Source organism: Xenopus tropicalis, chromosome 6, assembly GCF_000004195.4.
Source record: "Xenopus tropicalis strain Nigerian chromosome 6, UCB_Xtro_10.0, whole genome shotgun sequence".
Classification (NCBI taxonomy): Eukaryota; Metazoa; Chordata; class Amphibia; order Anura; family Pipidae; genus Xenopus; species Xenopus tropicalis.
The window spans coordinates 56,679,724-56,696,983 of NC_030682.2; positions in this window are offsets into that span (position 1 = coordinate 56,679,724).

The following is a 17,260-nucleotide window of genomic DNA, read 5'->3' on the forward strand; positions in this document are numbered from 1 at the left end:
TGCATTGCGTCTAAAATTGTACTTTGCACACTGTAAGTAAAGGTAGCCATACACGGGCCGATTGTAGCTGCCGATATCGTTCCCTTGGACCGAGCGGATCTTCATGTGTATGGGCACCTAAATTCCTTTGTAAATACAGCTTTCATATAGGCAAATAAATACAAAAATGTTACCACCCATGCCAGCTTCATGACACCTTTGATACATACTTGGGCTCCAAGGCCCACCTGGAAAGTGACAGAGATAAAATCCAATGGCACAAAATGGCCTAAATGGACTATAAACTGAGTTCCAAAGTAGTAGAACTAATCTCAGGTCAATATTTATGTTCCATTTTAGCAACAGTGTTAATGGAAGGCAGTATAGATAACATGGTAATACAGTTAGGGAATTATAAAATGTCTATAAATACACAGGATCTTTCTATTGCATTATAACCTCTATTTTATGCAAGAGCAAGAAATCCGTTGAGCAGAAGGTAGATAATTCCGATGTATATACAACAGAATTTGAAATAATAAAAGCTTTGCTGTAACTTGCCTCCTTTCATTTTCTAGGCATATAAAAACACAGGAATATATTGGGCATGATCTCATGGGAAAAAAAAGAATCCCTCAGGTTATTCTAAAAAACACTTTTGCACTCCCCTTTTCACATAATTATCATCTCTATTTTTTTCTCTGTTGTTATAAAAAATATATAGACGTGGGAATATAAAGCACTTTGAATATCAAAACATTTAAAATTACACCGCAAAGCTGGCATCATGTGTGCTTTGGCAATCAGTCATGTTGTTTCTTAAGCTATGACTAGCTCATTCTTTTTAGTCAAAACTGAATGGACGTACAATAAATGTTTTTGAATTTAAAATGTAATTACTAATTCCTAACTGAACTTGGATACGGTAATTTGTTTTTTCTGGGTTTTTATTTTGGAGGCCCATGAACGCTAAAAAGTTCTCCAAGACATTTAGTCATTACTCTTCCCAGATCTTCTTTGTAAGATATCATAATTTTATTATAATCTGCCCCAAATGTTGTATATGGGATACAGTTGTTCCTTGGGTGCTTGCCAAGACCCTGATTGAGGAGTAGAAAATGCCAGTTATTCATAGGGAGGTGGGGGTGTATTATATGTGGCATATTTAATTGAAAGTATAAAAAATTCACGCTTCACTTTGACGCCATTGGGATTGCTGGGTCAAGCATTTAATATATGTTTCAGCTTTCCCAGAAATATGGCACTATTCCTATTTTACTGGAGTGGAAAAAGAAGAAGGAAGCAAAGATGCCTTTGTAATAGAGGAATTTTTGTTCAAAGAGATATAAAACAGAAGCTCCAGTAAGAATGTACTGAATGAGATCATTTTTACCTAGCACTGATGATATTAATCCAACAGAATGATATTTATAATACACTCTAGGATTAAAGCCAAATTTTAGAAAGAATACTGAGATAACCTTATACCGTATGTTGAGTTGCTAAATGATTCTCGCAAATTAAGCAATACTTTTATCCTAATACATAATGTACCTACCATATGAGTAAAACCTTCTGCAGTGTTTTGCAATATTTTCCATGTCTTTTCCTGGATCAGTTTAAGAGGTTTTGGAAGAGAGAAATCGTCAGATTTGTGAAATTGTATTTACTACTTATGGTGTGAATACAAATATGGCAAACAATAATGGGCTAATTTTTTTTGTAAAGGTGACAGTGAAATTTATTTTCATTTTCTAGAAAAAAATTGTTTTCTACCACATTCTTGCTGGAATCTTGTTTGACAAAAGGTTTCTGGTGCTGAAATTTTCTAAGATACATTGAAACCAATATGAGCATTCTTGTTTGTTTGGCTAAGAAACTGTCAATCATGGCTAATAAAGCCCTCACTCCAATTGGGGGAAACAATATATATAAATATATATATATATTTTTTTTTTTTTAAAAACTCCCCCCGCCAGTACTGGGCTACCCGCACCATGAGGGAGCTCCCGGTGGCAGCCATGTTGGTTGGCGTGCATGAGCATGATAAGCAATCTCCCCACTCGCTTTCTACGTCTGTGTCTGACGTAGGAGCGGTGCACTCGCTCATGCACATGCATGTGCCCCAAAATGGACCAATAAGCAGCTAACTGCAGGAACTGACTTGACAGCTTTTATCAGCCTATGTATGGCCAATTTCCTTTACCATTGTTTGTACAATTTCCCACATGAGCAAATTCAGGAGAGAAATGATAAATACCTCAGAACAAAATAAGTAATGAAATGGCCTGCTACATTTCAGAAGAATAATTTTTTAGTTTTGATAAACTCCCCTTTGGTTTTTTTCTCCTTCTAAATCATCCTGTGCTTGTTTCCAATATACTGATTCATCTATTATTGGGAATAAGGTGGAAGGAAAAATATACAAAGTAGTGAGGGAGTCCTGTGCTTTATACGTGATCAAGTGTACAATGTTTCATTTTATGATGTGCCAACCATTTTGTTGCTTCTCAACTTGCACCTATTTGAATACAATTTACTAACTGGTGCAAAATGTGTCTGCATTATATGGCCTTAACATTGTGTGCCTGTTTGTGACAAGTGCAAGTATGTGTGACTTCTGGAAAAAAAACCTGTGCCTTGTGGGAAAACAGTCAGGTTGCACACCATACTAGTAAGAGATATCATTTATCTTTTATTTTCTGGAAATATTTTCCTATGCTGAAAAGGCTCTACAATATAACCCAGAAGTTGCACTTTTTATTATCATTTGAATTTTATGCTGCTTAAGGCAGGTATACGCAGGCTGACTAGGTATACTCCCCACCCCAATTGGCCAACAGGCCAAATAGTTGGAGCGCATAAGAGGGGCCACACACATTATGATTTTGTTTCTATTGTTCCAGTCCCTGCAGCTCCTCTTTACTTTGTCATCTGCCAAAGCGGCATGCCCTGCCTGACGTGGTCCAAGGACAGATGAAAGGGGTAATTGTTCACACCAGGGGGAGCAAGTGGAAGAGCACCAAGGCGCCAGTCCAGGCAGGCAAATACAGACCTGCCTATAGGCTGCATTTGCTGCCTCTCCCTATCTTGTACAAGGTAGGGCAAGTGGATGCCTACATACTGTACTGTACCTCCCTTCTTCTGAAATGGAGCACAAAGGCCTGTGGCAAAGTGCCAATAAAAAGCCTTTTTTTCACTCTCCACACTGCGTTTGGCTTCGCAAATGAGGCCTGAAAATTTTCAGTCTTCCTGAACCTACTGAACTGCTTGGGATCTGGAGTTAAAAGGGATCTATATGTTATGAGGATCAACAAACTGATAAAAATCATTTAAACTTTAAACCCAATAGGATTGTTTTGCCACCAATATAGATTCATGCAATTTAGTTACAAGGTACTATTATATTATTATAAAGAAATTTTTATTCTCCTTTTTGCTTTAAGCAATTTCAGATGCTAAAATTCTTGATGTAGGACAACATTTCTTACAGCTAAGTGATATGATATTCTGCCAAAAATGCATTTGCTGAAAAATGTTAATGTTAATGCTAAGATAAAGCTGCTGGATTCCTTTTACTTTTCTTTCTTTGTTTGCTAACAATTTGTACACTGACAAATACACATTGGCTTTAGTTTCATGACTTTAAAGAACTTGAGATCTTTTCAACTGAATTGCCTATGTCAGCCAAACCACTATATTACAAGCATTCACAATATATTTGTCATTTACAGGCGGAAACTAGTTACAAAATTACAAAAATGTAATTCTTGCAAATGTAGAGATTACCACTATTCAGTTTTGCATTGATCCTGATTTCTGTCTGTTCAAACTCCCAGGTCACATTTTTACCATATCCTGCTAAACCACCAGTTCTACTGTAAAGAGTGAGTGGTTGGATACTGTTCCATTGGGGATCGGCTTTCCCCACAGCACTTCCTACTGCTTCTTTTTGTACTTTGCTTTACTTCTGTAACCAATTACATGCCTAATTTCTCCTAAACTGCACTTACACTTCCTGCACTTTTTAGGGTAAGAATACACAGATGTTTTGTCACTTGTATGACAGGCAACAAAATGTCCAAAGATTCTTTATTTGCTGCACAGAGAATCATCATGTCTAAAACGATTCCCAGGTGCCCTCAGCCATGCGATTGTGCTCTGATAAACTTTTTACTGCTGTGCTGCTAGTCGGAGTGATATCATCCCCCTTCATTTCCCCCCCGGCAGCCAATCAGCAGAACAATGGAAAGGTAGAACAATTTCCCCACAATACCATCCCACCGGCAAGAATGTAAATCACTGATGGGATGGGATGGCATTGTGGGGAGATTAGTCACCCGCGATAACGAAGATTTGTCGCGGGCCGACTAATCTCCCCGCGTGCCACTGCCCTAAGGAGAGGACACACTGAGCTACTAGTAGCAGCTTCTTTTTCATGGTTACTGAACTCCAGAAAATACCACGCCATAGACAATATTGAGAATTGCCTCTGCTAAAACACACGTCAAGTTATCAGTAAATGATTAGCATTGTCTGTTTTAGTAGCCACAACAAGTAGCTGCTAACACTAGCTGTGTGTGTCTTTACCCTAAGGGCTCTGGCACACAGGGAGATTAGTCGCCCGCGACAAAACTCCCTGTTCGCGGGCATCTAATCTCCCCGAAATGCCATCCCACCGGCGAAAATGTAAATCGGTAGATATCAGAATAGCACGTAATAGTAAAAATCCAAATCTGGCTCATGAATCCTCCAGTTACACTGAGTAGGAGAAACAATAAGTTACCTGAAAGCAGTTCTAATGTGTAGCGCTGGCTCCTTCTGAAAGCTCAGACTCAGGCACAATGCACTGAGATGGCTGCCTACACACCAATATTACAGCTAAAAAAAATAAATTTACTGGTCCAAGAATAAAATTTGAAATGGTGGAGTTTGTTTATTTGTAATGTACACAGTGTCATTTAGTAATAAAAACATAAAAATCACAATTTGTTCAGCAAATCTCCAGTTTGGATTTTCAGAAGCTCTCTGGCCCAGTGACATCTACTTACACCACAATTGTACATTACGTTACAATTGTAGGTGTCTGCTAAATAAGGTACACAGCAAAGTGTGGGAATTTAATAGTGTGGACACATATTGGTGTCCACATCAGTAATTTACTAAACGCTGTATTTTTCTGGCATCGCTCTTGGTGTGGAGTGAGTTGTACAAAGAGAATTGTAGCCCTGGGAGGGCATAAGTTTAGAACTCATTAGCTGAAAATCTGTTGTGTGTGTGTGTGTGTGTAGGTGCAACACACAAAGGGAGCCCAGGATGCAACAATTGTGTGTTCCAACCATGTCTTGTGTCAATGCAATTTGTACCTTATCCACAAAAGCAAGCGCACAAATATAGAAAAGCTTGTTGTACTGATTTTGATACTGCTCAGAACATGTGTAGATGGTAACAACTCCTCACAACTGTCTGATATTATGAGTGTGACCAGCTCAAACAATAATAAAGAAATCTGTGAGACTAATGAAGCCTACTGTAGATGCCACTACATAAAACATAATGGGGCCGATTCACTAAAGTGCGATTTAACGTGCGCTAAAAATTTTACCGCTTCTTAATTTTGGCGACTTTTCGCACGATTCACTATTAGTACACTTGCGCTATTTTACGCACGGTATTTCATGCGATATTCTTGTCGCGATAAATAGCGACAATCGGCAGCATAAAAATGGCAACATTTTGCCCTGGGAGAGCACAGAGTGCTAGAGAGTTGCTGTATAAATGTTTATTTGCAGAAAAAACCCCAAAAAACCTATAAAAATATAAGTAAGAAAAAAAAAGAAGTGCTAGAGATAATAAAAAGGGGGGGGGGCATTTAAGAATATTTAGCCAAATACTTAGGGGTCCGTTTGCTAAAGTGGCTTAAATTAAGTGGGAGATTTTAGACACAGAATAAATGGCAAATATTTTATGGGCACTTTATTAAACGGGGACAAATATAATATTGCAATTATTCTGGCAACAAAACATTGGATTGGCAGTTATCACACTCGCCAAAAAATATGCTACGTACTAATTAACGCAAGTTTTACTATTCAGCAAAATGGGCTAAAGGCAAAATTGTTGCCAGAAAATTTGCAAAAATTTCACCCATATAGCATATTGATGCTGTTACTGATAAATGTAAGAGTGTAGGAGAAACTACATGAAAGTATAGAATACCATATCAAGGAAGGAAAAATAATTAGACATTACTCAGTTCAAAAGTAGAAAAATATCAAATTTTACTATAATAATAAAATAAAGAAAAAAGGGGGGGGGGGGGAAACTTAGGGCTTGCTGCCCTTGAGTTCTTCCATGTCCCTCTTTACCTGATCCACTTCCCCCCGGAGCTGGGCCAGCTCAGCCTTCATGTTGGCCAGGTCCTCCTGCACTGATGGTCCCGCAGGAGAACCTGGCGCCCAGCGCTTGGCCTGGGGGGAGTCCGGGGCCTGGGGGGAGAACCCAAGGGCCTGGGGGAAAACTGGGGGAGGAAAGAAGGGGGGGGGTGTCTGGGGCCTCGGGGGACCCTGGGGCCTCGGGGCATATTCAGCCTCGGGGGCCTCTTCTGGCTCTTGGGCCGATGGTCCTGGGGCCTCTGGGGCCAGTTCTTGGGCCTCGGGGGCCAGTTCTTGGGCAGGTCGGGCCGCTGGGGCCGGTAGAGCCTGCAGGGCCTGGGGTTGGGCCTGGGGAGGAGGCGCCAGCTGAAGTTCTGTGAAATAGTATTGCAAGTTGTTATTTTGTGTAATATATTATGTATGTATGTATAACTTTATTTATAAAGCGCCACAAGGGTACGCAGCGCTGTACAGTCTTACAATATACACAATTACACACAGGGAGGACAAGTGATATAATAAATAAATACAATAAATATATATATATATAAGTGCCATGTGGTAGGAGACACAGCAGGAAGGAGGTCCCTGCCCCGTAGAGCTTACAATCTGAGTGGTTGGGTAACATACAGGCACAAACTGGAAGGTAAGAGTGCATCAGGTATGGGCATTTGCCCTTAAGCGCAGGACTGGGCAAAATAATGTCTTAGTGCTCCAGAAGGTAACAGCTGAGCTTTTTCTTAAAGAAAGTGGGTGAGTTTTCCCTACGGAGGGATTCAGGGATAGAGTTCCAGAGGTAAGGAGCAGCGAGATAGAAAGGTTTAAGACGAGAGAGTGCAGTGGGTGTGGATGGTGTAAAGAGACGGAGGCTCTGAGAGGAGCGGAGGAGACGACCAGGAACATGCAGGGAGACCAGTGAAGAAATGTAGTGAGGAGCAGAGGAGTGAAGGGCTTTGAATGTCAGCAGAAGGATTTTGTAAGCTATCCTTTGCTTGACAGGCAGCCATGCTAGTGAGCTTAATTGAGGCTGAGCAGGATCCCTCTTAGGAGAGAGCAGGAGGATCCTGGCAGCAGAGTTTAAGATTGATTGCAGGGGAGAGAGGTGGGAGTCTGGGAGGCCGGTTAGTAGGAGATTGCAGTAATCTAAGCGGGAAAGGATAAGGGCATAGATTAGTGTTTTAGCTGTTGCTTGTGAAAGAAAGGGGCGTATCTTGGCAATATTGCGGAGGAAAAAACGGCAGGTTTTGGCAGTGTTATTAATATGGTTAGAGAAGGCAGCATGCAGAATTTACAGGGTTGATGGTCATGCCATCAATAGTAATGGTGAAAGGAGGAGGAGGGCCAGGTTTGGGCGGGAAGACCACGAGCTCTTTTTTAGCTAGGTTAAGTTTGAGCTGGCGTCGGTTCATCCAGGAGGAGATAGCCAGGAGGCAGTTACCAATCTGGGTTTGAACATCAGCAGTTAGTGCAGGGGTGTCTAAATATATCTGGATGTCATCTGCATATAAGTGGTATTTAAGACCAAAAGAAGAAATAAGGTCTCCTAGAGAGAGAGTGTACAGGGAGAACAGCAAAGGACCAAGCACAGAGCCCTGAGGCACCCCCACACTAAGCGGAACTGGGGTAGAGGATTTGTTAGTAAGAGCGACAGAGAAGGAGCGGTTAGAGAGATAGGAAGAGAACCAGGATGCAGCCTGATCCCAGATACCCAGAGAATAGAGAATTTGCATAAGAATAGAATGGTCGACAGTATCAAAAGCAGAGGAAAGGTCTAGGAGAATGAGGACCGAGTAGCGTCCTTTGGCCTTGGCAGTCTGGAGATCATTTGCCACTCTACATAAGGCCGTCTCAGTGGAGTGCGCAGGCCGAAAACCAGACTGCATAGGGTCCAGCAGATTATGGGTGCAGAGGAAGTTAGTTACACGAGAAAAGACAAGACGTTCCAGGAGTTTAGAGGCTTGGGGCAGGAGAGAGACGGGACGGTAGTTAGAAAGGCAGGACGGGTCCAGTGTAGCCTTTTTAAGAATGGGTTTGACACATGCTTGTTTGAAGAGAGAGGGAAAAGTACCAGAAGCCAGAGAGGAATTGAATATGTGGGTAAGAGCTGGAGTAAGGGCAGGGGCACACTGTTTTAGTAGGGACGAGGGCATAGGATCCAGTGAGCAGGTAGTAGACGGAGAGGATCGGAGAAGCTGAGAAACTTCAGACTCTGTTACGAGACTGAAGGAGCTGAATAGGGAGAGAGGAGATTTAGGAAGGTTGAGATTACTGGTATCTGAGGGTTGGGAAAATTGTTTGCGGATAGAATCGACTTTGCTTTTAAAGAAGTCAGCAAAGTCCTGGGGGGTGTGTTCAGATATGATTGATTCATTAGGTGAAGGATGAAGTAGCGCGTTAAATATGGAGAATAAGCGCCGCGGGTTTGATTTATTATTATTTATAAGTGTGTTATAGTATGCTTGCTTGGCCTGGGATAGGGCAGTATTATTATATTATATATATATATATACATTCATACACCATCATAAATAACGGGGCCCCTCACAACAACATTTTATGGGCCCCCTCCTCCCACGCCCCCAATGGCCCATCCCCCTGTGAACCCTCACATCAATACAAAGTACACACAGACATTGTTAGCCAGGGCCCCCTAAAACATTTGTGGCCCTTCCCCCAAATGACTCGCTCCCTGCTGCTTCCCCCCTGCTTTTAAACTTATTTATGCATATGTATTTGAAAATAGATGTGTATATATATATATATATATATATATATAGCCAAGCAAAAGTGTCGGCACTCATAGGATTTGATCATCAAAGCACAAAAACAATAAAGGCTTATTTCAAATGCAAGCGGTGAAGTTTATTTCCGACGTTTCAGTCCTTACCTAGGACTTTCATCAGGGAAATGATGAACTTCACCGCTTGCATTTGAAATAAGCCTTTATTGTTTTTGTGCTTTGATGATCAAATCCTATGAGTGCCGACACTTTTGCTTGGCTAGAAGATTTCCCTGCTCTGGCACCGAGGTTTAGTACAATCATGTGGTGTGCTCCCCATTTTGGATTCTATATATATATATATATATATATATATATATATATATATATATATATATATATATATATATATATATATATATATATATCTATTCCAATGACGGCACTCACCAATCACAAACCACGCGCCGGTTGCTCACCAAAAATATTCACATAGCTGCAGCAGAAAGCACTCACGGCTCCAATTGTTCAAAAATATCAAAGTAGTTTTATTGCTCCACACTCACATCGACGCGTTTCGATCCACAAGGGACCGTCGTCAGGATCCTGACGACGGTCCCTTGTGGATCCATATTTTATTGCCAAAAACTCATTTACTGTACTTTTCTATAATTTTTAGCCTGCCTGTAGTAGGTGTTAATTTTCGCATAGCCGTATGCAATATTTAGCGCGCCAAAGTTATAGTGAATCATGCGATCGTATTCTTTTCAGCACGGAAATTCACGCATGCGGTAAAACTAGCGCGAGAAATACCGCATGCGAAAATGGCGACTTTTCGCATGCGATAATACTATGGTAAATCGCGTGCTAATTATCGCGTCTTTTTTACCGCAAAAAAGTGTGCGATAATTTTTATCGCACTTTTGTGAATCAGGCCCAATATGTAGTCAAGACATAAATGTACTTGTATTGATAAATATACTGTAGTCTGTTGACAGAAATGTAACCTCATCAAAAACTGTCTAGACCTAAGGTATTGTGCGTAATAATGTAGGGTTATTAATAATAAAAAAAAAATGTGTATTTGTATATTTCCAGCAATCCATACATCCTCTACAATCAGCAAGATTAGTTTTGTGGATTAGGTACATTTTCTGGGAATTCAATTACAGCTACAGCACGCTGCTTAAATGCAAATCATTTCACATCTGCATCCGACATCAGTTTTCCAAAATAATTGAAGGATTATTGAGCTACCATCCAAGCCAAATCTCTGTGTCCTTCTGCTATGATTTATTAGAAGACTAATTAGTTGTATGGCGTAACAGTGCTGCACCCTATACTTCTAAATGGATGGAACAGATGGTTTGCTAGAGCTGAATAATGCACACACGTACACACATAATAAATATAGTATGAAACCTGACAATGCTTATTGTAGAGCAATACTTTTACATTCTCTGTCTGACCTTTATACATAGGGAAGTACTGTACTGTGCCAGTATTACAGAAGGCATAAGTAAGAAACTTGCTCGTTTTTTATTTAAAGAATAGTAAAGATTAAACTGTTTTTCTTTGTGAAAGTATATCTTATTGATACAGCAGTTTCAGATGTGGGTGGAATAAAAATATGATACAATGGAGCTCAGTTACAAACAAATATTAGGTGAAAAGTGCATATGAGCATCAGCCCATAGCAGCCAATTCATTAGTTTAACATTAACTAACCCAGCAAAGCCATTCCTTAATGCTTTTTATTGGTTATTGCACTTTTGAACTCTTCTGCATTTTTGTTAACATGTGGGATTTTTACTAACATACGCAAAGTGCAAAATAATTATGCCTATTTGCAATTTTTCCATCATGATAAAGCCTTTTTTCCCCCAAAGTTGTAGCATAATTTTGCTCTTAATTAGCAAACAGTATTTTTACAAAAATGTTGCTCCTGGTTAGTCTATTGCATGCAATTTTTCCAGCAATGGGATCATTGTAGGAACATACTATTTTCAGAGCATACATAAACAGTGCATAGTGCAAAGTGGCCTTATGTCTTATCCATTGTCAATGTCAAGTCTAGTACTTGGCTCCCTTGCATTGTCTACCTTTGCACATGAAAGTAATGTCACAATATGTTATGCTTAAAAGATCCACATCTATTATTATAAATATATGTATTATCTACCAAGTTAGACAGGATCAGTTTCAGTCAGTTGCCATTTCACACTGTATTAACTGCTTAGATTATTTGTGGCCTCTCAGTGACTGGAGTGGTTAAAGACAGGGCTCTTAAAGTAATATAAGAGAATTTCTTTAGCTGCCCACTCCCATAGACTCCAGGCATTAAGAAACCACAAAATTGTGACCCATAAATGCAGCCTAAAATTCTGACATCAACACCCTTATATCAATAATTACACTTTGTGCGCTTGGAGGAATGTCACGGCCGGCCATTACATTGCATTTTGTACACATCCTTGCTGCAAAAATGAATTGCCACAGGTCTCTGTTAAAGGAACAGTAACACCAAAATATGAAAGTGTTTTAAAGTAATTAAAATGTAATGTACTGTTGCCCTGCACTGGTAAAACTGGTGTATTTGCTACAGAACGCTCCTATAGTTTATATAAATAAGCTGCTGTGTAGCCATGGGGGCAGCCATTCAAGCTGGAAAAAGGAGAAAAGGCACAGGTTACATAGCAGATAACAAATAAACTCTGTAGAATACAATGGCATTTTATCTGTTATCTGCTAAGTAACCTGTGCCTTTTCTCATTTGAATGGCTGCCCCCATGGCTACACAGCAGCTTTGCTTATATATATATAAACTATAATAGTCTTTCTGAAGCAAACACACCAGTTACACCAGTGCAATTTAACAGTGCATTAAATTGTAATTACTTTAATACGCTTTCATATTTTGATGTTACTGTTCCTTTAAATCAATGCTTGCATTTTGTAGCTGCTGTATAAGGGGCAGGAGTATGCTGGTTACTAGAGAGCAAAAGAAGGCAATAATGGCTTGTGTCAGAGAAAACTTCAGAAAAAATAAATAGCCGATTTATTAGAATTAGCAAAGAAGCAAACATTTTAGTGTTTATGCCTTTAAAACATGTAACTTTTATTTCATAAGATTAAAAAGAAAATCACACTGATTACTAATTAATTTAATAATTAAAAACCAACCTGACCATAATAGGACAAAATGGAAAAAGTTCATAAAAGATATAGCCAGTACCAAAAGGGACAATCAGCATCCATATTTAAGTTCATATCCCAAATATTAGGGAAAACGGTTCATTCATAAGTGCTGTTATTCCCTGAAAAGAGGTGGAGATGAGGGGGAGACGGGGAGTCCATCATAGGGATACATTCATTAATGTGGGTACTCTGTGTGCCATTCACAGAGTTTGCACTGGTTTCGGTACATACATTTCTTTTTAATCTTATGAAATAAAAGTTACATGTTTTAAAGGCATAAACACTAAAATGTTTGCTTCTTTGCTAATTCTGTTAATCTCGGGTGGCAAACACCCTGTGTATGCCATAGTTTGAATATATACCATTACTGAGCACACTCCTTTTTCTTTTCTTTCTTTTAGCCGATTTATTAAACTGCAAATACTTCTTTCATTGTGGGTTTTTGGTGCACATATATATTATTGCTTATTATCACATCCATACTATGTAAGCTGTTTCACAAGGTTAAGTCTATTTTTGTGTTGGGCTTTCATTCATAATGCTGTACTGTGACAGTTTACGAAATGCTATCCAGGAACCATAGCTAACCAAATAGTCCTAATTTAGAAAGAATAAGCTTGCTGCTGCATGATGAACTCCGGACCCCTGACAGCTTATATATTAGAGGAGTAGGAAACTTTCATCAGGGAAATGACATTCTCCTTTTTTGGCTTTCAGCAGCCCAGGACTCTCATTTTGCATCAACTAAAGAGGTCTGCAATGGGAGAAGTAAAACACTCACAATTTGATTTTGTTTCCAGCAGCACACAGTATATACAGTAATAGTATCCAACCATTCATTATAATGCTTTTAATTCACTTCTGCAGCTTGTTTTTACTGATGTGTGCATGGAACTAAGGGTAAGGTAAATATAAGTAAATGATAACAAACTTTTACCTGCTTCTTTTATTATACCTACACAGAATCTTTATTTGATACACAGGTACACAGATTGGTCTATTTATTCATTAGAGATTTGGAGAGTAAATATTGCATTAGTTTCTACTCTTCCTAAACTCTTCCTAAAGATATTTTTTACAGTGCCAACTGCCACAACATAATGTAGGTTTGGGGAAAATAACCTTTATGGTTAGCAAGCTACAGGAATAACAGCACATCATAAATGTCTACCTATCTATCGTCTATCTGCCAAGCAGCAGAAACATATCTACATCTACATATTTATTAGTATATATAGTTGAATATCAATCATATCTTTTGTCTGAAAAAAAAACTTTTGAATTTAAAATTGCATTGAGCAGATTTTAATAATAAAATGAATAAAGATATCTAGATGGCATTAGTTAATATCTATCATCATTGACCAAGCTCCTCCACAGTAAGCAGCTTATATTAATCTTTTTCAGTGCAAAAATGGATTTGGCTACTTGAATAAAACTGGTATGAAGAAAAAGGGTAATCTGTTTGAAATGACATATTAGCTGTGGATCAAATTTTTATTTTTTACAATTTTTGCAGAATTACCCATATAATACACCCATATAATCAAGTGGTGCCATATACATGCAGGTAAAAATAGAGGCCTAGAAAAAAACATCAAAAGAGGAAGCTATCAACTCAATAGTTAACCTCATCTGAAGGATTTGTATCATTTACCAATAGATATCTGAACATTTTGTGGCAAGATATTAGTAGTACAGGCTGTGGGGAAGCCTCCCCCAGTACATGGGACAATAATTTGCCAAATTGTTAAAGAAGCACAAAGTAAGCATCTTTTATTGGCCTGTAAATGGCCACCTTAAGACTTTACTAATTTATGCAGGCTGTTTATCTGCTAAAGGACAAGTACCTTCTTCCCACACCTTATCTGCAACAAAAGCCTATATTTGATTGGTTGTTCTCTTCCATACTGTGTGGTTTGAAATTTGAAATATTGTTTACATTCATTTCTTTATTAAGCCAGATGTGCCACTAAACATTTGCTTAGATAAGTTTGATGGCTTGGTCTAAGTGAACAGTGCTTTATGGGGTAGGCTTGCCCCACTGTAAAAATATTTGTTCTTATATATTATATATGGTTTATGCTTATACTACCGATATGGGAATCACTATTCTTGGCTTGCAGACTTACTAGCCCATCAGTCACCTGTTAGCACTGCAGTGCTAACATTTAGCAAATGTGTGCCCCTTAGTGGTTCTATACTTGCCCCTGTGCCCAAAAAGTTACTTAATGCAGAGTGATACCACTCGGAAAAGCTGATTTGTAGTAGAGCCCTGTTGGCAGGTATTCTTTTTCTTCCGGTGTACTTAGAATACACCACGTGGAACCAAAGTAATTATAACCCCTCCCCCAGTTTCTTGTGAAACTTTGGTTCATCCATGATACAAATGTTTATATTGAGCTATAACAGTGTGCTGATTACCATTTCTTTAAATGGGACCCTTGTGCAATGCTCTTCAGAATCCTTAATAAAACATCAGTTTATGAGCGGCGCTGCAACTTGAGACAGAATAGTAAATATGTCACAATTAGTCTGATTAGGCAGATATTTATATGGATTTCTCCTTTGGCTCACAGAATTGTTGAGATGTGCTTTGGCTCCATGCTTGCACGCAACAGAAAGTTTTAGTCCATCAACAATTAGTAGTCAGACTAGAAGTTTTTTTTGTTTCATGGTTCTGTCAACAATCATTTAATGCACTGACTTTCTTCAATTGCAGCTAAGATGCTTTCATTTTGGTGGCTTTGTGGTTCTGCAGGTTCTGTTATCTGTAGTGAATATGCACAACCCTCTTTTGCTAACTGTAAAATGAAACCACTTAGCTGTAATTAGAGAAGGCTTATACCATTCTGCACAGTGAAAATATATTGATATTTTCTGGTTTTAAAATTGCCCAGAACAAATTGTTCAGTTTCTCATGTTATTAATGGAAATGAAATGTTGTCAGTAAAATCATGGTATTAGGAAACAATATAAATGCCCTTAGCTGAATGGTGGGTTACACTTTTACATCCATCCATGTCTTTGCAGAACAACTTGCTTCTCTTTTTGGCAACTGATGCAAAAAATGTAATTCTGGCAATTCACTGGCTGCTACTAGATGTATTTCAAATTTAGAGAAGCTTTGTGACCATTCACAAAACACTACTGAAATTCTACACTCTGGGTCCTGCTTACCCTTTTATTTAATTATCTTTTCACTTTTATTTGACTGCCTCAAGCAACTGAGCAGAGCACTCTGACAGCCAGTCTAGCCAAGGTTCGAGGCTGTGGATCCCCAATCTTTTTACCCCTCAGCCACATTTAAATGTAAAAACAGTTGGGGAGTGACGCAAGCATGAAAATTGTTCCTGGGGTGCCAAATAGTATTTGTCCAGTTCCAAGTGGGATATAGAACTCCTATGTTAAGAGAAGAAGAGCATTGTTAATAGCTATTTTCTACGAAAACCTTGTTACATAGGCAGATGCCAGTGCATTCTGATCTCTGGGCTGTGAAGAGAAGGAGCTGTTATACCCAACTAGTGTAATCACTGCCAGCATCCCTCCTCTGAGATATTGGGTCATAACCGTGATCCAACATTGACCATACAATCTCTGTATGATACATCAAGAAGCGTCTGCTCCTTCCCTTCATAGCCCAGCAGAGTTAGTGGATAAACAGGCAATATCAACTGTGATGCAAGAAGCCGCTCAATGGGAAAACCGCCTGTGCAGGGAATGAAGCCATGCCCTGCAACAACCCTTAATTTCTGTAAAATATCTGTCAGAATAAAAAGAAAGAAAATAATAGCAAAGTCTCTATTTTACATGGATTAATAGTTATTTTCTTTTACTATTAGCTTCTATGAAAATGTTACTGCCATTGTTCCTTCAAGTGCGATTTTCTCAGGCTCAGGCTGTACTCCATACAGAATTGTGGCCATTTTGGGTATAAAAAGAACAATCTAGAACATGGCTGTATATAGAACCTTCCATAGCTCAGAAAACACTATACTTTTTTTTTTAAATAACAATACATACATATCTAAAAGTCATTTATAAGCAAGACAAGTTTAGAGCATTAAGCATTTCTAGAAGGACTTTAAGATGAAATATTTGCAACAGACACAGTAGAGACATAAGGTGCCAGCTAAGAAAAAAATGAAAATGGAAAACCATTTTATCTGAACAAGAGGAAATTATGCATTATCTCAAATCCCAGAATGTTCTAAGCTCGTTTTTGCACAGACAGCTTGTTGTAACAGATGCTGCAGCATAAGGCTTAAAGGCCTAAAAAAGCAGATAAGAAATATACTGACTGAGAAAGTTTCTTTCATACTGCAGACCATTAGGGGTCCCAACTTACATGCTTTATTGTGTATTATCTCAAATGAGTGCAAGGCGTGCTTTCCAGACTGGTATTTAAAGGAGAAGGAAAGGTTAAAGTAAGCTTTTTTTAGAAAGGTTTATGGTACAGCCGTAAACATGCATAGAAAAGCTGCACTGAGTCCTTCTTCAGTATCAGACTTCCAGATCTCAGATAAAAACTTCAGGGCAGAATCTGTTCAGTTGCTCCTGTCTTCCCCTCCCCTTTCTCCCCTTTGTTCTGTAATCTGAGTTTCCAGCAGCCAGAACTGCAGCACAGAAGTTACCAATAGTGATGTGCAGGCCGCCCCGATATCTGCGGGACCCGTGGGTCCGGCCTGCCGTGGTACACCATTTGTGGGTTCCCGGCACACCATTTGTGACCTTATACTGCTGGCTTCCAGCTTTATAGGTGCACACATGCCCCTTTCTTGACCTCATCGGCGGGGCGGGCTCTGTCTATAAATAGAGGGGACTAGCCATGTCAGGTAGGGTTTGGGCTGGGAGCAGGGTCAGGTGCATGTAGAGTTTTACTCAACCTGCACATCACTAGTTACTAGAGACCAAGCTAAAATGGCAACTACCATCTTAAACACAGGGAGCTTCTATGGCTGTTAACTAAGAATTCTACAGAATATATATA